This window comes from Aphelocoma coerulescens, chromosome 9 (assembly GCF_041296385.1).
Source record: "Aphelocoma coerulescens isolate FSJ_1873_10779 chromosome 9, UR_Acoe_1.0, whole genome shotgun sequence".
NCBI classification, from domain to species: Eukaryota; Metazoa; Chordata; class Aves; order Passeriformes; family Corvidae; genus Aphelocoma; species Aphelocoma coerulescens.
In genome coordinates, this window is record NC_091023.1 from 26,986,314 (window position 1) to 27,008,463 (window position 22,150).

Genomic DNA, 22,150 nt, shown 5'->3' on the forward strand with positions numbered 1-22,150 from the left:
CAGAACTCAGCACAGCCCTGCAGGTGTGGCCTCAGCAGTGCTGATCGGAGGGCGGGGATCCCCTCCCTCGACCTGCCTCGTGCATCCCAGGATACCATTTACCTTTTCAGCAAGGGCACATTGTTGGCTCGTGTTCAGTTTCGTGTCCCTCAGGATGTCCAGATCCTTCTCTGCAATCTGTTACCTTCCTCAAGACAATGAAATATAACTGCTTTTTGACCACAATAAACTGAGGGAAGTCTGTTAGGAAGGGGATTTCTTTCTGACTTGAAATGGCAAATGCGCCATGAAAGGATTTTAAAAATAAATGAACTCTCAAATGCAAACTGATGAACGAAGAACATTCCAACTCCTAATTTCCCCAGTATGGGAAATCACGTTTGAGCTGAGACAATTTTTGTAGACCTGTTTTGAAATCAAATTACTTACTTCTAAAAGTACCAAAATCAAGGAAGTGTTCCTTGACCGGCCACAAAATAACAACCCCAAAACAAAATATGCTTTTAGAGCATACCATTAATTTGTAATTCGTGCACCATATGCATAAAAGTGTGTGAATCAGAATTGTAGGCAATGCTGATAATGTTGTACGTGTATAGGGATTACTAATTTTTTGGGTATGCAACCTTTTTCAGGTATCCGCGGCTTTGACAAACTTTCTCTGTGATGGTATTAGGCATGGTTCGTGTCTGTCTCAGATGAAAGTTTTGAGAAATTTTTAGCCAGCACATTTCAGCTGTGTCTAGCTTGTTGCTTTGCCAAGTTTTTGAGCGAAAACAATAGAATAGCCGCTGTTGGTGACTGCCCTCCCCCTCTCCCTTGGTTCCTTTGTGTTATGTTAGAGTAGAGCAAAAGAGCATAATTCCTTCTGGTTTCCACGTTAAACAATCAGAAAAAAACCCTAGGACTGCCAGTATTTAGCCTGAAAGTGTGACAGAGAAGTGCCATGTCCACCCCTATGCAAACAGTTGTTTGCACGTGCATGTTTGAGAGTTTTCTAATGTTCGTGGCTGGACAGGCTGTAAATTCTGTGGTTTCCTTGCATGACTCGATTTCATGTACACCTGTGCCTTTGTGCTGACTGTTTACACTTCTTTCTTCGTAACCCAAAGGGAAAAGTCACAGGAAGAACCTGAGAGAGCAACAGGTATCCCATTGGCTTCCAGTACAAATGGAAGAAATGATCGTGTGATATGAGGATAGAAGGAAAAAAGCCTCCAGGAAAGAGAAGAATGTGCAGGATGGGCTCTTGTGAGATAAGGGCTAGGATAGGAAAGCTTCTAAGCCTAGGATAAAACCAGCTAGGCCTCAGGTTTTTTAGAAGGGAATAAATTTAAGACTATGTAAAAGATAAGTAAGATACAAGGATGGGAACTAACCAGGGAAACTGTTGCTTGTCAGCACACAATACGACTTGATAAAAACCTAGTCAGGAGGCAGAAGGAATACATTTTGCTAGATAAAGAGACAGCATTCAGAAAGAATGGACAAAGTGCTGCATAGCAGCTCATTAGGTAAACAAATTTTGCAAATGTGCACAGTGGGTCCAACCATTAAGTTAATAAAACATTGTCGAGAAGGTTTCAGAATTAAACATTATTTCTGCCTCTGCAAAATCCGGGGGTAAAAGATTTTAAAAAGCAACCCAGAAGAGTTGATTCCACATGTCCAGTCCAAGTTTAAAGTACTGGAATTGAGTTTATACAGCATTGAAATGGTAATCTGTCTGTTTAGGAAAGAGGCCTCAATGGTGTGAACTGCACATGAAAAGAATGTAGCCCAATTCAAGACCGTACTGAGAGATTCGCTTTCGTTTTTGTCCATCTCTGTCTTGCCCTGAAGTTGTCACAAACTTCGCTGATGACAAAAGCTGTTCTGGGCCATCCCATCCTCTTGTTGAAGCCCTTCTCACCTTGACCTTACTGTGAAGCTAGACTGAACAGTTACTGACTACTTAGAGTAGTCTGCATAGAATTTAAAAATTTGGCACAAATTCTGCCCAGTGCTAGGATTTCAATGTAATGTAACTTACTCCAATAGGACTGAAAAGGCTTTCATGTTTGTTTGAATAATCAAAATATTATGTTGTCACTCCAACTTATTTCAGCTTTTCACATTCTCCTTTCCTAATGGATATTCTCTTTGCCCACACCAGAGCCAGTTACAGCTCTGCCCTTGTTTTTTTAAAAAATAAATCCACCTGCTACATAAATGTGATAGTCTTCTAAAAAGCTAGGCTCTAGAATTTGCTTGGTTGATGTTACTTAATGCATTGCAGTGAGCAGATGAGCAGTGGATTGAGGAATTCTTACAATTTCTTCTAGCTAGCACGTTAAAATAAACAGTCCTATAAGAAGGGAGGTGGGTAGGTCTTAGTTTCTTTTGTATTGTCTTTTGGGTTGATTCTCAGTGATCTGCAATGCAAGCAAGACACAATAGAAGATGTTCTCCTGGTTGCACGATTAACTTGGCATCTATTAAGAAGAAAATTTATGGTGAACCTTTATTTCTCATTGAAGAAATAGTTACCTCTCTCACCAGTCTTTACAAGACTGTTAAAAAGTTGTAATGCTTTTGCAATGCTGCTTTCTTACAGTTAATGAAAAGGTTTAAATATCACTGAAGAACACAGAACCATGTACAACTGATTTACAAGCCTCCTTTCCTCTGGCAAATAGGCTAAACAAGGCAGATGTATGTGTGTTTGTCTCCTAACTTGCCCTCTGCTTCATCTTTGCCTGGTCCCCTTTTCTAGTGATTCATTTGGGATGGGAGGCCACAGGACCTACCGATCAGGAGATGTGGCTGAGAGCAGAAACCAGGGGTTTGTCGCCAGTTCCAATCATCATTTGCCATGGCAATAAGTGCCGGCAGGAGAGCTATGTACTTCTCTTTCTTTCCTCTCTTTACCACTTAACTGAAAACAGTAAAACATTCTCTTGCTCTATATTTGTACAGGGGAGTCGCAATCGTGTATCCAAATTCTAACTGTATTCTACCTCAGTGGGTAACAGTAAATCTTGTAATTTCAAACCTCCACAGACCAGAGTTTTAAACTCTCTCAAAATAGAAAAATTCCAGTATCTCATCTGAACATGCATGTTCTTCCTTCCTACAGGAAGTGCTAAAACTCATAATGCTTAAAAAACTAGCAGATTATAAAATTCTTGGAGACGCAAAGTTCTCGAGAAATTTTAGCAGGGATTTGAGAAGAAGCAATGGCAATACTTCCACCAAGTTACTTAGACTTACGGCAATGCTCCTGTTCCATGCTAGATTTTTGTTGAATTTCAAGCTAGTACTTCCTCCAGGCTAGGCCAAGTAATTAACTTTAGTCAAACGCAAAAATAAATTTAAAAGAAAATCAGGGTGATATACTGGGAATGGCATTTGTGATTAAGTGAATACAGTTATTCCCTTTTGAAAAACCTTAGTATCACCAAGTTGAGATGCTTTAACCTCTTCCGTAGCTAAAGAAGTATAATAGCATCAGGAATAGAATAGAATAGAATAGAATAGAATAGAATAGAATAGAATAGAATAGAATAGAATAGAATAGAATAGAATAGAACAGTTCATTTGGAAAGGATCAACAATGATCATCTAGTTCAACTGTCTGACCACTTCAGGGCTGAAACACTATTAAAGCATATTATTAAGGGCACAATCCAAATGCCTCTAAACACTGACATACCTGAGGCATCAACCATCTTTTAGGAAGATTTAATTTAATTTAATTTAATAATGTCTAGTCTGAATCTCCCTTGGAACAGCTTTGAGCCATTCCCAGGCATTCTGTCCCTGGATCCCAGGGAGAAGAGCCCAGTACCTTCCCCTCCACACCCCCTCTGCAGGGACCTGCAGGGAGCAATGAGATTGGCCCTCAGCCTCCTTCTCTTTGAACTAGACAAAGCCAGAGTCTTTGTGTAGGACTAGACTATTACTATAGAGATGATGCACTAACAATAACGCTCATCAATTATAGTCATCAAAAATCTATACAAGCATTAATTTCCCATCTCTGAGCATTTAACCATTACCACATTCATTTTTACTGAAGTGATTATAGCGCTCATTTAGATTAAATGGGAAGATACTTTGCAGTTTCTGCTAGCATAAAGCAGCAGCAATATTTCTTGGGAGGTCATTTTAATTGACCTCAAAGAAATTGTTTCAGCATGACTCCATAAGTTTGGGCAACACTGGTCTTTCCTACGCTATTTCCTCAGGACTCCACAGAACATCAGCAATACAGACCTATGGTGTAACAAGTTCCACACCTGACATCAGAGCTGACTGATGTGAACCTACAGGTACACATTCCTGGGTTGTTGACCCAAGTATGCCAGTGTGCTCAAGGGCTAATTAGTAAGGTCTTCTTTAAGTGGAGTTTTATCTTAGGATGTGCAAGTTTGCATTAGAAAAAGGCCATTAGACTAAGATATAAGATGATGATCAGAAGTCCTTGTTGTCGAAACCACCAAAGCACAAAATCGTCTGTAGGCATGAAACCCCATCTTTCTGCTAAATCTGGTGTCAAAAGTGTTGAACCCCATCTTTCTGCTAAATCTGGTGTCAAAAGTGTTGAAGGACAGAGGTCTTGTCACAGTACTAAAAAATACGTAGGCTGGGCATAAGAAAATGTATCTGGTGAACTGTTAAAGGAGTGCTGAATCGGTCTTACGAGTGCCTCAATCATACCGATTGTGTGCTGTAGTGCTGTAAATTCCATTTAAGAAATAAAGAATTGTTTTTCTGTCAAAAGTCTGGAGAAAACAACTTCTTGCTCTGTCAAGTTTACAGCATTGATGTGGCTGTGCTGGGTACGTTTGCTGTCTCAGGTGTATCATTCCAAGAAAATGTTCATATGTTAAAAGGTTAGTCCTTAATTTTACACTCTCTCGTAGTTACAGTAGCTGTCAAATATAGCTGCCTTGCAGTATATGCTGTATGAAGTGGGTTTCTTAAAATATTTTGGTACTATGTTAGGAAGCTGGACATAAGTAGTTTGACAATGCCTTCTCTTATTAATTGGTCCAGGTGCATCAGGTGTGGCTCAATGATGATTTTTCAGCTGCATAGTTCATACAGACCATAGCATTATTTATCCTGTGCAAACACTGAAACAACACTCATGCTTTTCTCACTGTACGGTCTGGTTATTTTTTCATTGTCTTTTATCAGGATTTTCATCAATGTTTCCCCACAGCTTCCAGATTGTTCACACTGCAGATGCAGCAGTTCTGTTCACTGGGCTGGGCAACAGCAATCACGTTACCCATGCCCTGCATTCTTTACATTAGTTGCTCATAGGAAGATAAATTTAATAGCTACTACTAATTGGGGATTGAAGGACACTTGGTTGGTTGTTTTAAAATCTGTGACTGTCACAGGAAGAAGGCCTAAGCTCTGTTTGCTTTTTTCTGATACTTTTGCTAGTGACTGTTTATATTTTGATGCAGCCCATTGCCTACAAAGATCAGTTTGTTATAGCAGTTTACCCTGATAGAGCTCTTGTGAATGACACTTAAGATATGAAGCAGGTATATTTGAGTGCATTTTGAACCTTAGAGTTTTTCAGTACTATTTTTGTGGCTGAATTTCAATTTTCCATGATTATTTAAATTATTTAGAAGCCCTGCAATGCTTCTGACTATAACATCTTAGGTATGGAGTGAACTTCACTGGCTAACACTTTGTCAGCACTAAATTGAGGCTACAGAGCTTTCTCATTGTGTGTTCCCCAGTATCTTCTGGAGAAGCCCTGCCTAAAGTGAAATTTTTAGTGTTTCAGGAAAAGTTTAAGGCATATTTTTTTGTTATTTAAGGGATCCTTTATATTCTTCTAATAACCATTATCAAGGGATGCTCTGAATATTTTAGATCCCATAGGTGTGACTGCTACGAAGTTTCTGGATTTTATTATTCTCTATTATAAAAGGAATAAAAATTTTGTAGGTAGAAATTCCCAGCCAGTATTTTTCATTTAAATGTATATCTTAGCTTTTTTAAAAAAGCTATAGTACAGAATTATTTGTGGCATGATTCTTGCTTTAAAAAAAAAAAAAAACAAAAACAAAGACTACAAACATCCCACTTTGTATGTAAGTTGAAAATTGTTTTATTTAAAGGTGTAATGGGTATAACGGTCCAGCTGCGAGACCGTTGCATTTAGCTTGTATTTATTAAGGACTTAACATCGATAAAGGTTATGTTCAAGAAGCCCATTTGGATAAAGCACAGAATGATTTACATCAATATATGCTGAGGAAATGTGTTTCATTGAGAAAAAGGTAAGAGTGAACCTCTCTTTCTGTAGGCAGTGACAATCATGGTAGAAAATGTTTTGGTTCCATTATCTTCTTCATCCCTGGCACATTTAATGTCTATAGCTTCACTTAAATTAATGTGTTTCTTCTTTCTAGCATCTTAGGTATACGCAGAGCCACTGGTAGTCTTCAAATATTATATGGAAACCTGTAATGACACCCTTTTGTGATTACTTGTATTAGAGATGACAGAGTTTTGTTCTGAAGTAATAGAAATGAAGGAAAGAGCATTGCATTTTCCTAATAATTATTATTTATATATATTTTTCCCCTTGTTTTGTATTGCTTCTTAACTGCACTTGGAGAATTAAGACAGATCAAAGCTATGCATTGGTCCAGATGAGAAGTGCAAGAAGAGCAAAAGAGCAAGAAATGAGGCAGCAGCAGGAATAGCATTTTGGGACACCTGTGATAGGTGAAAGGATTGGGAGATGTCAGATAATCAGTAAGAGTGCTCTTATGCACTGCAGAGTCATGCTGGAGAATGCGGCCATTAAACTATTAAGATGATAAACAGAGATGGACAGGACCATAAGCTATATATTGCAGTAGGGTTCTTTCAATTTTTAATCTAGCTTTTTATGAGCTGCTTGTATTGAACAACTTTGATAGGGAAATCTGTATGATTCTCGTTTTGTAACTGCTCATCACATCCTTCAAAGACCTGCGTCTAAGTGTATCTTCACAGCTGATCACGGCTAATTCAAAGAGAGTTTTAGTGCCCGTTGCAGCATACGGGGGAGTGAGCTGTGGAATTCCCCTTACTTCAATGTGATGTCTGTGACACTGAAACGTGACCGTGGACAATACAGCGGGACATAAGAAACAGAAATCATAGGTAGGGGTCTTTACTAGACCAGCTGATATAGTAGAAGAAAGCAGACAAGCATTTGAACATGAGGCATTCTTTAGTCTCAAATAAAACCATGGACTCAGTAGTAGCCTTACTAGTTTTATGGTGATGCCATGAAGATTTTTGCCTTTTCTTTTATACCCCTGTTATACCTTTTTACAACTTCTGTATTCTTAGTGCTTTTTGCCTACATTCTTGGACTTGTTTGTTAAGCTAAGAGACTCAACATTTTAGAAGCTTCGTAGCTAGAGATCAGTGTGCCCCAGACCCCAAGGTCCTCTCCAGAACACATTCTGTAAACCAAGATAGAACCATCCAGGGGAAGGTTCCTTGGGGAGGGGGGCTCACTTGAGCCTCTGATTGGGGAATCTTTGATAGATATGCTAATTAGTAAAACCTGTAATGTTATACCCAATGTTGGGGAGGGGGACAGAGAGAGAGACACACACACAGATAGACTCGGCGGGGTGCATCTCGATGCATATGACCTGGACGTGTACACCTAAGGATCCTTAAAACAAACACCAAGGTAAAATCCCTTTTCCCCTTCTAACTGTGTATGACTCTTGATTTTAAGACCAGGAAAAGGCATCAATGGCATATCACAATAAACCTCCTCCTTAACATCTCCGTTAATGAGGCAAACTACCTGTTTCTCTTCCTTAATGCTGTCTCCAGTGTCATCCCCTGACCAACTTCTCTTTTACTTCAAAGCTGTCAGCTATCTTTTCTTTCAGAGATGATCTAGCTGATAACATACCTAGCTAAACTCCAAGCAATTGTCTCCTAGTCGTATATAGCTTGGCTAATTTTATTTAGGTCTGCCACATAATTTTTGAACCTGATGAAGACCTCTGAATGTTTTTAAAAAGCTTGTCTTTTCTTTTTTTTTTTTTTTTTTTTTTTTTTTTTTTTTTTTTGCAACTACTGGTTTGATGCAGCATAATACCTCTTGCCCCAGCCCTGGAAGTGTTCAAGGCCAGGTCGGACAGGGCCCTAAGCAACCTGTTCTAGTGGTTGACATCCCTGCCCATGGTGAGGCAGGAGTTGGAACCAGATGATCTTTCAGATCCCTTCTACCCAAGCCATTCTATGATTATCTGCAAATCTAATGATTAATTTTTGAGGGGTGAGGACATGAATGAAGAAAAACTTGAATGCATACTGGATCTACCAGACTGAAAAGAGCAATGACATGAGTTTTACTGATTTAAGAACTATTACATTTTACATTTGTCTTCAAAGCCTTACAATTCCTTACCATATAAGGAAGCAGGCCAGAAATGCTGACCTTCATAACCCCTGATATAGGAAACTCTTACTCTGCACATTGTGAAGGAAACAACATTTCCAGGGCCATGTAACTTTTGTGACAGATCTTGGTATTATTTTGTGGTGTAAGTGCATTTCTCACCCTTTTCTTGTCTCCTTGCGCATATTCATTGACTTAGACCTTTGGCTGCGTGCCGGTGAGCTTAGTGGGACAAAAACTTGTATAATTTTTGCCTTCCATCATGCAGTCTTTCTGTTCTGGGATATAAGAGGAGTAATTAGTGCAATTTCTACAGCTTTGTTTCTCTCCTTTGCAGCAACTGACCATCCCAGGTTCTCTAAAGCTAAGTACTGTTTATTCAGTCACACTATTTATAGGAGCAAACCTCCTGTAAAACAACAAACCTTTATCCCATCTGACCAGGCAGGCTCTCAGTATTTGTATAGATCATTTGTTACTGACTCCTGGCAGCAACTAGGTGACCCTAGTTCAGTTCTCAAGTGCATTATGAATAAACTTGGACAAGTAAACACGCACGCTCATGTGAGGGCCCCCACTGACATCGTTCCCAGCTCTTCTTTGTCACCAGACCTTTCGCATCAGATCAAACCAGTAAAATGGGCATAAGGCATAAGTCACGTAGATTTCCAATGTTGTTGTTCTTCTATCTGCTTTTCTCAACTTTCTCTTGGGACTCCACTGCAGGACTTGTAGTTCTTTGAAAATGCATTTCACTCAACTGAATCTGCTGAGAATACATTCAGTGACAAACACTTAATGGTAAATGTGTCCTTTATATTATCAAACCAGAAGTGTTTCATTATTTTGAGCCCTCTCAGCATCTGTTATATTGCTGTGTTGCAGTCTTTGAATGACTCAGGATGTTAGGACATTGCAACAGGAAAATTTTTATTATTGGTTTAAAGGTGGCCCCAGTTTTAATTACAGAGAGACATAAATCTCGCTCTACTTTACAGTTCCAGCTGAAACTGTCTATTTAGATTTCTCAGTGTTCCTTTTCAGAAAAGACAGAGAACAAACACAGCAGATAATAGTTGCTGTAGGCCGTCACCTAGCCCCCTCACTTCTTTTATTATGGAATGGAAGAGAGTAGCCAGACCAAATAATGATGGAGCTCAGCCGAACTGAATGGGCCGAGACTCAGCTGCTGGGCTTGCAGTGGGGTAAAAACCATTCTCTCTGCCTCTATATAGTGAGGGAGAACGCAGGAAAAGCCTGCATAAAGGAAAGGATTGGAAAGGAAAGGAAAGCTTGAAAGAAAAAAGGGAGAGGACGTAGCATAAATGAGAATAAGTGAAATTGAAAGTCACAAAAGGCTGAAAAGAATTTCAGCTTTGAGGAGTTTTTAGAATTGGAAGTGAAAGAAACCTGTAAAAATAAAAATAATGTTTCTTCTGAGTTCTTGGCAAGGAGATGACAATGATGTAGTGAAGCGGGGAGAGAAAATCAGGGACTTTGGCTGGGACACAAAGTGAGATGAATTTTTAAAAGGCTTCAGTGCTGAGACTAAGAGAATAAGAAAGCTAAAGAATTATTTGGGAGAGAAGTCTGAAGACATGTATGGATATTTGGCAGTATTTCTTGAAACCATTGCCCTGCAAGACTTGTGGAAAATAAGATGGGCATTAGCCAAGCCTCTTTATAGCAAGACCTTGCTAGGAACACACTGGATTGCGATATGTAAGAGCGAGTTACAGTCAGCAGTTTCACTTGGACTGGCATACAGCTACTAATGCTGCATGATACTTTACATCCCACTTTGCTTCAATTAGATTTTTCTGCTCCATCTTTCCTTTAGCAGAGCTACTCCTCTGTTCACTTTCCAATAAAGGAATGGAATTAGCTGAAATAATTCTTAGTGGGTCTATATGCAGCACACATCTTACATTGTACTTGAATCATTTAGGATGATGCTAAAAGCCCTCAGTACTTAGACAACATTACCCTTCTTATGCTAATGGCTGGAATAACAAGAAACAAGTATGCCTCTTATCTGTCTCTAAATAAATTTTTAAACATCTGAACGTTCTTAGATTTTCCTAAGCGTTCATTTGCTCAGCCAAGCTATGGGTCAGAAAACTGACATGCACAGACATAGTCACTTTTAAAATTGTACTTTTACCGAGGACTGAATCTTTCCTTTTCTGTTTTGGTGAAGAGGCTGTATCAGTATCATCCTGTATCAGTAACAGTGCTGCCTGCAGAACTCTAAGAATTCAGGAAAAAAGTGCTTTCAAGCCACCCTATAGTTACACACACGGTATAAAATGTATGCCATACAGAGGGGTAGCTTCTGTCCATCAGTGTGGAGGCGAAGGAGGCGATCCAAATCTGGACAGCACGTTTGACCGCTCCAGAACTTCCTCAGCCCTTGCTCCTTGTGCTAATTGAAATGTGCTTTGAGAAATTTAGAATTTGACTCTTTAAAGGTTTGGGTGGGTGCTACAGTCTGCTATTTAATATTATAAGGTCACCTTTATGTCCTCTACTCACCCTAAAGTGCTTTAATGTCACAGATCTTTGTCAAGGCTTCCGATTACACTGTGTTGTTCCAACAGCTTCTGAAAATTATTCTGAAGACTGATGCTGGTAGAACTTTCATACTGCAAGAAAAAAACGAAATTGCTGCAGAAGTGCTGAACTGGCAAGAACAACATCAGCATGCATTTGTTTTATTCCTCTCCTTAGTAAAAAGCACATTGAATATTACTGTAGTTTTTGAAGTATTGTTGAGTTCAAAATCAATTGCTGCACAGAGGAACTTAGTGGACTTGAGAACTACTTGGCACGTGTGAGGATTAGATACGTAGAAAGCAACTTCCCTTTTTAAATTATGAGGATGTTGTGCTTTGTTTTGGAAGGCATCAGATTCCAAATATTCGAGGAAGCTCTGTCTCTCTTTGTGTTTCCTTCTTACTGTAGTCAGACTTGTGTTTTTGCCTTACTGAGCTTTGCTCCTGTACTGGCATTAAGTGGTTATAGTGGGTTTCAGGGGGAGGGTGGGGGTGTCCATGTACTTACATAGGTTTTGTTTGGGTGTTCTTAAATGCCCTCTCTTGCTGCGTCACATAAGTGATTGCTTCCATTGTGAGTTATTGTTGAGTTAACTCCATTGAGTTATTCCATTGTGCTTATCCTTGAACAGAAGGATAAGCAAGATACTGAAGAGATTATTTGGGTTTTGTCTTATTTGAAGATTATTATTTAACTCAAAAAGCAATAAGAGCTTGCAGTGATATTTTAATACTTGATGATGGCCTTTTTATGTACCAGTCTGGAAATCTGAGGTTATATTTGATACCATGTGACTGTTCCATTATGGAATACCGCAGGTGTAAACTCTTGCATTTCAGCATTCCTAGCAGATACGCAACTTGATAAAGACCTAAGGCTGTTTAGTTTAATCAGACTTTTTTTAGATCCCACCCTCATTGTTCAAAGCACTGGTTATCCATGTGTTTTCTAGTGTTGTCACTTCTTTATAAATAAAGATGAAAGAGGTAATGCATCTCTACTGGTATTGTCCATTTTATTTAAACATGGATGTCTACCAGAACTTGAAAACATAGAAAGCTGTGGTCTGCGGTATATCCTTACTAACATTTATAAATACTTACGCAGCTATTTAAGATTGTTCTGACCATTTTGGATTGAAATGCTTTCTCTAAATGGTGGTACAGTAAGTTCTTATGTGTGTTTTGGAATCGTATTTGCTTCAGATACGTGTTAGTTTTGTAATTAGCACCATAACAACGTATCTGCAAAGAGCGCAGTATGTTCAAATGCCATGAGTTGTTTATTGTTACAGTATGTAAAACTAACTTGTGCAGAGGAAAGATATGCCTTACCAGCTGAAATTAATTTGTGATTTTTAGACTTACGTAGTGCTAACTTGGCTACCATAACATGAGTTGGCCTGTCATCTGTAAGACTTGAAAGAAAATGGAATGCTAAGGAAATGGCATATTTCTATGCCTATTCTGGTAATGTTAGGCATTAGGCATTCAGTGTCAACACTTACACATATTATTCTAGTAATTAGCTGAAATACAGCTCTGGGACATTCATCTGAAAAGTGAAGGTCCAGGCATATGTGAAAATGTTTGTAACTCATTTATGAAGAAAGTAAATTGAAGTTTACAATAAAAGTTAAATGTTCAATCCTGCCTGAGTTAGTCGGTATAACTTAATAAAATGCCATACCGTGAAGCAGTCAGTATTTCATATGCACTCAATACATTTAGGGTTACAGGCATGGGTTCTGATACCCTAATAAATCGATGACTTGAAGGATATTTTAAAATTTTTTTTTGGTTTTGGTAACAAACACCATTCCATAAAGGTGAGCAACGTTAGTAGCTCCACGTACAAAACCGGTTGTAGTGACATGTCCGTTTGGTGTCCTACAGCCTTGTTGAGGTTCAGTGCAAATGAAAGAGTGACATGGGGGAATACCACGGTGGAATTGGTGTAGAGTAGAGGGCCTGAATGCACTGGTTGGGAAGAATGCTGCCACCAGACCCAGCTGCCTCCTCAGAGGAGAGCTGCCTTGCAACCCTGATGCCCCACAGCTTTAGAAGGGTAGAGGCTGGGAGCAGCTAGATTAGTTGTCTTCTATGTAGCTCTGCTATGAGATCTCCATCCATGGGAGCACCTACCTGCGCAAGCTCTCGTGGGTCCATGCAAATGGATTTTTGTTAGCACAATGCGCGTGTGCGTCCACGCAGGCATCTCTGCAAACACGCATTTTGTCTTGTCTGCGTGCACCCTGTTTGCTCCCTGGGTTTCAAGACCTAAGGAATGACTGTGGCTTTCTGCTGGCTCTAGCAATTCACAGGCATACCTGATCCTTAATGGTGGGCCCAGATCTCACTAATGAGGCCAGTGATGACAGATCCAGGTGTGAATGGGAGCAAGCTGCAGAACTGAGTGCCTCATCCTGTCCTGAGGCCAGTTGAGAGCTGTGAGGTTAACAGAGCGCAGAGGTGTTCAGTGCCATTGTGAGTCTTTAGGGCTGTGGCTCCTGCAGAGGTCATTGGTGCTCTGATGGACGTGTGCCAAGCGTCCATCCTGGGCTCCTGTATCGGGGGCGAGAAGGAAAGCATGTTTTTCCATGTCACAATTCTGACTTCTGCTACTGTGCGCGTAGTAGCCTTTCGCTGTGCGCTACCCTCACCTGCCAGGTCGTTTGCACCGCGCTGACCTGCGTTGTTTCAAACGTTCATCTTGCGCGTTGCTGCGCTCCTCCCAAACCCAAGCACGGGCTGGGCTCTTCTCTTGCTCGCTAACACCGCAAATAAGAACGCCGCACACGTGCAGTACAGAGGATCCCACCCGTGCACGTGAACTCAGCAGCGCCGTGCATGTGCAATTAAAAAGCAGTAATAAAACTCCTCAAACATAAAAAAAACCCCAGCAAAAATACCTGCACACAAGCGGCAGAACTCAAAAAAGCAAAGGAATGAGCAACGACTTGGAGAGCGGCACACGCGCAGTAAATTGAGAAGCCGCGCCCATGCAGTAACGCGGAAAACCGCACCTGTGCAATGTCAGAAAGCTACGTGTGCGCAGGAAAGCGGGAGAGCTGCGTGGTGCTGCTCGCTGCTTCTACCTGCTGGTGAACAGGAGGTACTACAGCCACCCCGGGGAACAGCTGCACGCGCGCATTGACCCAATGATGCCGGTTTAAGAAAGCTGCGCGTGTGCAGGGAGCGGACGCAGTTACCCACGCGCAATGCCTCGGGAAGGCCGTGCGGGCGCAGCGGCTTTTTACGCTCAGTGCTGCCGCGCAGGAGGTAACATCCCATACCGCAGGCCACGACGTCACGCCTTCCGTGGGTGCCGCCGCCTCATGCTTGTCCCGGCCGTGTGGGGCTTCAGTGGCCAGAGCGCAAATCGCGGAGCGGCGGCACTGCTGCCGCCAGGCATTCGCGGTCCTGTTGCTCGGATGCTGGGCACGTTCTGTTAGGGGATAAAACGAACGTTTTGGGGGTAAAATGTGAGTTAATTTGTATGGGAGAAAATGAACGTTTTGAGGTAAAATCGAGGCAATTAGTAGGTGACATTTTGGGATGAAAATTGAGGTTCTTATCGGTAGGGGACAGACAGAGACAATTTGAGGGAAAAGACCTGAGCTAATCTGTGAGGGACAGAATGAACGTTTTGAAGGTACATACGAGGAAAACTATAGGGGACAGAGTAAACATTTTGGTTTTAATGTAAGAAGGGCAATCAGTAGGGAACAGAAAAAACATTCGGAGGTAAAATTGAAGTATTAAGTAGGGACAGTTTGGGGGTAAAACTTAGTCTAGTCAGAGGATGTGTTGGGAGTGAAATACGAGGTAATTTGTAGGGGACAAAATGAACATTTTTGGGGCCGAGCAGGCGGCATTGGGCCAGAGATGTAAAAACCCTCACCTGGACTGCTGCACTTGGAGTGAGATCTGGCTACAAATGGAATTCTGGAAATAGCCTCCAAAATGTGCAATAATCATACATTTAAAATGGCTCCAAAGGGCAACAGCTCCAGTGCCAGCTCAGTACCTGCATGAGTCTTTGTCCCAGCCCTGGCTCACTGACACGCACAATAAGCCAATGGCCACAGAGGCCCTGCTTGCAGAATTCCTAACACAAACCCTTGGCTTTTCTGCCCAGAGCTGAGGGAAATCTGATGGAATATTAATAAGTAACTGTTGCTGAGAGCAGTCATCACCCCAGTCCTTCAAGCTTGGCAGGATTTTGTAGTGAATAGACTCAGATTCTTAATCTAAGTTTCTAACACGTTTTGTTAGAAAGATACTGGGCAGTAAATCATGTAACACAATGAAAAGACCACACAAGGAATAATGGAAGATTTTCCACGAACAACAGAAGTTCCTTTTTTTTTCCTCATCGGTCTGGGACTGTAGGACTGAATCCTTGCAACCGAGACACAATAGAGTTGTTATTAATACTTAAACCTCTCAAGCATTGTTTTTTGAGTTACTCCCATGTGCCTAGAGTGCTTTGGGGAGAGGCAAGACAACATCTTCTGTTTGGAAAAGTTTCAAGATAATAAAAACTAATTTCCCTTCCTTCTCTCTGACCCATAACCAAAGCAGTCATGTATAACAATGTGGACTATTCAAACCCCAAACCAAATTTCAAGGTGAAAACATGCCGCTTCCATAATGGAAGCACACAAAACTAATTTAAGCCAGAGAGAAAATCAGAAAGAGAGCCAAAAGAAATGTTCTTCTTTGATAAACTCTCTGGTTGATAATTCCAAAGGAAATTCCCCACCAATCATAAGCAATTTCCAATACCTTTTTCTCTGGAATCATTACTGACTTGGCTTTCTGTGGAAGTGTTTGACACGTCCCTTGAGGGGTCAGGGGTTTGGTTAAGTTGTTTATGGCTCATCCTGACAGGCCCAGGCCAAACCCAACTACCCTCATCACTGCTCTGGCCCCAGTTTCAGTGAAATATTGATACTGTTTATAAATACTCCCATTGCCTGCTACTCAGTCCTTCACTGTGCATCTAGGGAGTGGATTTACTCCATCCTTTGTTCTCAACAGCACCTCTGCAGCTCAAATCCCAGTTCTCACAGACACAAACTAAACAGGCCTAAAGTGACCGGAGTTCTGCGCTCCCTGTTCCCTCGATTGCTCATCCAAGCACTCACAGCAATCTCACCTCAGGCCAGAGACTCTTTGTCCTCAGAGGGAAACACGACCTGATGCGATGCAGCTCTGGCACCACATTTCCTCTTATTCCTGCTGTCCTGGAAACCCCACAGGTAAATTCAGCTCCTCAGACCTTGCATCCCTGAACACCAGGAGAACTGGAGTTTTACCTGGATCCCAGCGGCCTGCACGGCTGCGCTGACACGAGCACAGGCCGATCGCTCTGCCCAGCACCATCCCTCATTTTATTCCCATTGCTCCCAAACCTCACCCACATCTGTGCTGGGGCCAGTGCCAGCATTTGCCCGAGCCCAACCAGAGGTTGTCACCCAGCCCTGCACCGGCTGACATCCCTGAGAGAGCTGGGAATCCACCGAGAGCTCTGCTCCCCGGGCTCCCGTACCCCCAAACCAGTCCTTAAGACGCATGAATAACGCCCGACCTGCCCCTCTCGGCACAGCCAAACGCCACAACTCCATCACCCCCAAGGAACTCTGGCATTTGCCTCTTCGCCTCTGCCCGTTTGCAGCAGACATGCGGTAGGACCGGGCTGTCAGAAATGTCATTCCCTAGGCACTTAATCCCAGCAGAGAGGAAAAGAGGAACCCTGCATCCCTCTGACCCCACAGCGCAGGCAGGACCACGGGCCCTCCACCACAGGCCCCCGGCGCCGGTGCCCCTTGGCTTTGGCTGCTCAAACACCAAAGCTTTTGGCATCACTGGGCCCACTTAAATGGCTTTTCCTTTCCTGAAAGAGAGGAGAATAAAAAAAAAAAACTAAGCCCACCACAGAAGTCAAAGGACCACCAATTTCACACCTCTCTTTTAATTACTCACTACAGAGGTTTTTTTGCATAGAAACCACTGAACTGGATTTCGCTGAGCTGCACCACAAAGCTGTTAACAGCAGGCAAAGGCAAGAGGTACACAGTACCAAGATGCAGTCCCTGCGCTTTGGGGGAACACAACCTTACCGAGTTCCGGAGCCAGGGGATGATATTTGGGAACAATCCTCGCTGCCCGGAGGCAGTTCAGACAAGTGAGCCTCAGGAGCTGTGGGACTTTTTGCTCTCCCTGCACTGTTATCGGTCCACACCATGAGACATTTCCTGGAACAGATCCTCCCTATAAACAGGAGCTACAGCAAAGCTCAGGCCCTCATTTAGAGACCCTTGGAAAAAGCAAAGGGGAGGTGGGATTACCTGGAGCCCCAGGGGACGGTGGTGAAGGTGATAAAGAAGCAGAGAGCAAACAGCTTCCCCTGCTGCTCACTCCAGCGAGGGGAATTTCCCTGGAATTTCATGTCCAGCGTCTCCTCCAAGCCCCACAGGTGAACCAACAGGTACTCGAAGACCGATCTCCTCTGTACTTCTGGCAGCACAGACCCACCAGGAAGAACTGCAATCCAAGGACACAGGTCAGCAACGGTCTTCCCTCTTGCCCCTCTCCCCACATTTTCCCTTTCCAGTGGGATGCAGGTGCCACTCACCAGAGGCAGGAAAACTGCCTTGCAATCCAGTACAAAACCTGCCTAGAAAGCCCAGGATTCCAGGAGCCAGCAGCCCATTTCTCCTGAATTTCCTGCTGACAGGCATTTAAAGCCTGCTTTACTTCACAGCTGCTTTTCTGCCAAGGGCATTCCCACCTTTTTTTTTTTTTATTTTTTTTTTTTATTTTTTTTTTTTATTTAGCCCAAATAAAGGTTTGGAAAGCTGAGTTTCATGAGAACCGGTTCATGTTTTGATTATTCTTAACTCAGAGTTTCCTTTGGCATCAAAATCCAGATGCGACCAGCTGCTTTCAGAGGGTTACCAGGGCACACCCGCACAGGGAGCTGCTAGCCCAGAGGGGCCAACGGGGGCATCCCGAGCGTCCCTCCAGGAACGACGGTCGGAGCATCTGGCAGGGGCTAAGGAGCAGGGAAACCCCGTGCCTCCCCTCAGGGCCCTGCTCCCAGGGCTCCATGGCGGGGGGACGAGATCCCGACAGGTGATGAATCCGAAATAAGCCATGCACTTTTAAAGACGATCTTTTGGATGTAGAGCTGTGCCTTTGGATCTCTGCCGAAGCACCCGGCTGTAACGCCCTTTTTGCTGTTGTCTCCTAATTGTCTCCTGCAAATACCCGATTTTTCACCCCAAAATCCCTTTTTTCCACCTCAGATTCCCGATTTTTCACCCCAAATTCCTGAACTTCCCCCCAAAGTCCCCCTTTTTAACCCCAAATTCTCGATTTTTCGCCCCAAATTCCCGATTTTTCACCCCAAATGTGAAAAACAAAGGGATCCGCCGGAGGGACCCGCGGTAATGCGGCCCCGCCGCGGAGTGATCCGCCAGGAGGGACTATTTGTGATGCGGTCCTGCCCGCGGAGGGATCAGCGGTGATGCGACTCCACTCGGAGTGATCCGCTAGGAGGGACTGTTTGTGATGCGGTCCTACCCGCGGAGGGATCACCGGTGAGGCGGCCCCGACCGCAGGCGGATCCCCTTTTTTCACCCTAAATTCCCGAATTTCGCCCCACATTCCCCTTTTTTCACCCTAAATTCCCCTTTCTTAACCCCAAATTCCCGATTTTTCATTATAATTTCCCGATTTTCACCCCAAATTCCCCTTTTTTTCACCCCAATTTCCCGATTTTTCACCCCAAATGTGAAAAACAAAGGGCTCCGCCGGAGGCACCCGCGGTGATGCGGCCCCGCCCGCCGAGCTGTGGCAAACGAGCTTCGCTCTCGGTACAAGTTGAAGGGAAGTTTAAGAAAAGGAGACAACAGCGAAAAGGGCGAGGAGAGGCGGCGGGGGCGGCAGATTCGCCACAGCTCGCGGCGCCGCTCTTCCCTCCCCGCCCTTGGCGTGAGGAATTCCATCCCGATCGATTCGTTCCGGGCTTTTTGCCGGCGGTTTGGGGCCGTTCCGGGCGTTTCTCGCGGCCCAGAGAAGAAGGGGGGAAGCGCGTGTGGAAAGTGCGGCGCTCAGAAGCGATCCGCCTCAGCTCTGCGGTGGTTTCCGGGTTCGAGCCGCTCTGGGCCGCTCGGAGGACCGCGAGTTCCGTTATCCTTAAGGAGCACTCGCGGCTCTATGGTCATTCCTGGTCCGTGCCGTTCTCTCTCTATGGTTATTTCCGGCTTGGAGCCTCTCTGGCCCCCTTGGAGGACCAACAGCCCCCATATCCTCAATGACCCCCCTCCCCCCCCCCAACTCTATGGTTGTTTCCCGTTGAGGGCTATTGGAGCCGCTCTGGCCCGCTTGGAGAAGCGCGAGTTCCACTTTTCTAGGCCCAAACTGCCCCTTTTTGGGTCCAAATTCCACTTTGTTGGGGTCCAAATTCCCCTTTTAGGCTGCAAATTCCACTTTTCCAGCCCAAACTTTCCTTTCCTCTCTCCAAACTCCTCTTCTATTCATCAAACCTCACATTTTTGGGGGCCAAACTTACCCATTTTAGGCCCAAACTCCCTTTCTTGGTCAAAACTCCCCAGTTTTGATTTACCAAAATACGAAGATCGATCTAATATCGATACCTAACTGAGACGGACAAAAACTCTCTAACAGTTTAAAGTTAGAAAGTGCATGTTTTATTTGGCGCCAGGCACTGCGTGGGATGGCTCCCTAAGACACAGGCCCCGATCCAAGCAAACATGATACCTTTTATTTCCAATTATTACGAATATCCAAAATACAAATGTATATTCATAACATTAACACCTCCCATTCTCTGCTTTGTATGGAAATGAGCTTAAATGTCATTAAGCATGCATAGTGTGTGTCCTGAATGGAGTTGGTGGTCTTGAATTGGGTCAGTGGTCCCAAAGAAGATGGAGTAACCCATCTTCCTCATTTTGACCTTTTTGCTTCTCTGAGTTTTAACAATCCTAATTACTTTAGTGACCTCTAAGTTTCCTCTTGCATGACTTTTGGATGGGCTCCCACAAAGGGAGGAAATTAGTAATTGTCTTTATTCTACACACCAACTTATCAATGCTTCTGCTCCTCATTCTAAACACAGCTGAGCAAACATGCAAATGACAGATCATCAGTTATTTGGTAATCAGTTACTAACATCTAAAACTCTATTTCAAGTCCAGCTCTCCTAAGTATTTTGATTAACCCTCACTGGGCCCAAGCCTACAACTGAAATCCCAAGCCTATGACTAAAATATTTATGTTTCCTCTAAATCTATGTTTCAATACGAAATAAGCGATGTACTTTTAAAGACGATCTTTTGGATGTAGAGTTGTGCCTTTAGATCTCTGCTGAAGCACACGGCCGGCCGTAACACCCTTTTTGCTGTTGTCTCCTAATTGCCCCTTTTATTAAACTTTCCTTATAATTTTACAAAGAGTGAACCTCGTTTCTCACAATTTTGGTGGCCTGTATGGGGATAAAGCCTCACCTCTGGGATCTCCCGGGGAACCCAGAGCAGGGGGGTGCCCCCGCCCGCTTTTGGCAGCCTCGCTTTGTGTTTCCCGGCGGGGTCAGGGGGGTTTGCAGTCAAACACCCGGAGGACAAGAGAGGAGACAAAGCAAAAAGAAAGGGAAGAAAAGGCTCCCTGAGATACCGCGGTAATTAAACACGTAAAATCTTGTGCACGAAGACTCCGAGAAAGGTGAGTATTTTTTCTTTCCTCTTTTTGGGGGGATAAGGGGGATGAAAGTGTGTGCATGAGACGTGGGCTGGTTACCCCAGACCTGCAAAGTGAGTGTGGAGCCTCTGAGGCTGCAGTTCTGCTGTCCCGCGAGGGAAGCAGTCAGTAAAGAGGCGAAGCCAAAGATAAAAGGAGTGAGAGAAGCCCCGGTTTAACCGGGATGGGGTTTCACTGGAGGGATTGGACTCCTTGAAGGAGGGGAGTCAAGAATTTCCTAGTATTGGATCCAAGAAATTTAGGATTTAAGACTGACGGATTGAGGGTTCAAAAATTCAAGACACCCAGGCTTAATTCTGCTAAATGGAGGGTTAGTTCCGAGACATTTGGGTTTTGAGGCTGCTGGATTGAGAGTTAAAAAAAAAAAAAAAAGTCAAGAAATCCAGGCTTAATTCTGCCAAATTGAGGATTACTCCAAGAAACCTGGAATTGTGGGCCCAGGGGTGAATATCTCCCTCAGGTATCTCCCATTCAACAGGCACTAGTAATTCCTATCCACAAAGCAGGGTTACTATTTCAGCTGTTCTTTGCTCTACCTGGATGGGGAATACATTTGGCATTTGACACTTCACGCAGTGAGAGTGTCGTTTCTGTGAACGACAATACCAATATTTTTTACAGTCTAGACATTTACATTTAACCCAGCTAGCATGTCCAGTACTAGGATGAATTAGACAGGGTATGTGGTATGGCACTGTTGGAGGCAGCAATTCCTCCTCCTTTTTGAATAAATCACAGGCTAAGGCCAGAATATGAGAACCCTCAGCCCGAAATAGTCCTGATCCTCCTGTTTGGAGTGGAAGGATTCCTCCCCAAGGCGGGTATCAGAGGTGTCTCAGGACTTGTCCAGGCAACACTTGAAACCACTGATACAAGCTTGGCCTTATTTCCCAACTAGGTGTGATTCTTGGTGTATCTCTTGGATCATTTAGGTTTTCTCAGCGCATTAACCTCCAGTTCCCTCTTAAGAGTTATCTTGGTATCACCAGGCTTAGATGTTATAGTCCACTCCTTTTCCAGGAATGCGAAGACCTCCCCCCCCCCGTCCTTCCCAAACTGTCACCCAAACTACAGACATTCTACAGCATTACATTACAGAACCTCAGCAAAGCTTTTCTAACATTAAGGAACATGAAAAAACCCAACATCACAATCCATCCATAACAATGACGGAACATGCAAAAAGCCAACACCACAGTACATTTATAACAATCCCAGAATCACAGGATGGTTTGGGTTGGAAGGAGCTTAAAGCCCACCTAGTGCCACCCCTGCCATGGCAGGGACACCTTCCACTGTCCCAGGCTGCTCCAGCCCCAATGTCCAGCCTGGCCCTGGGCACTGCCAGAGATCCAGGGGCAGCCACAGC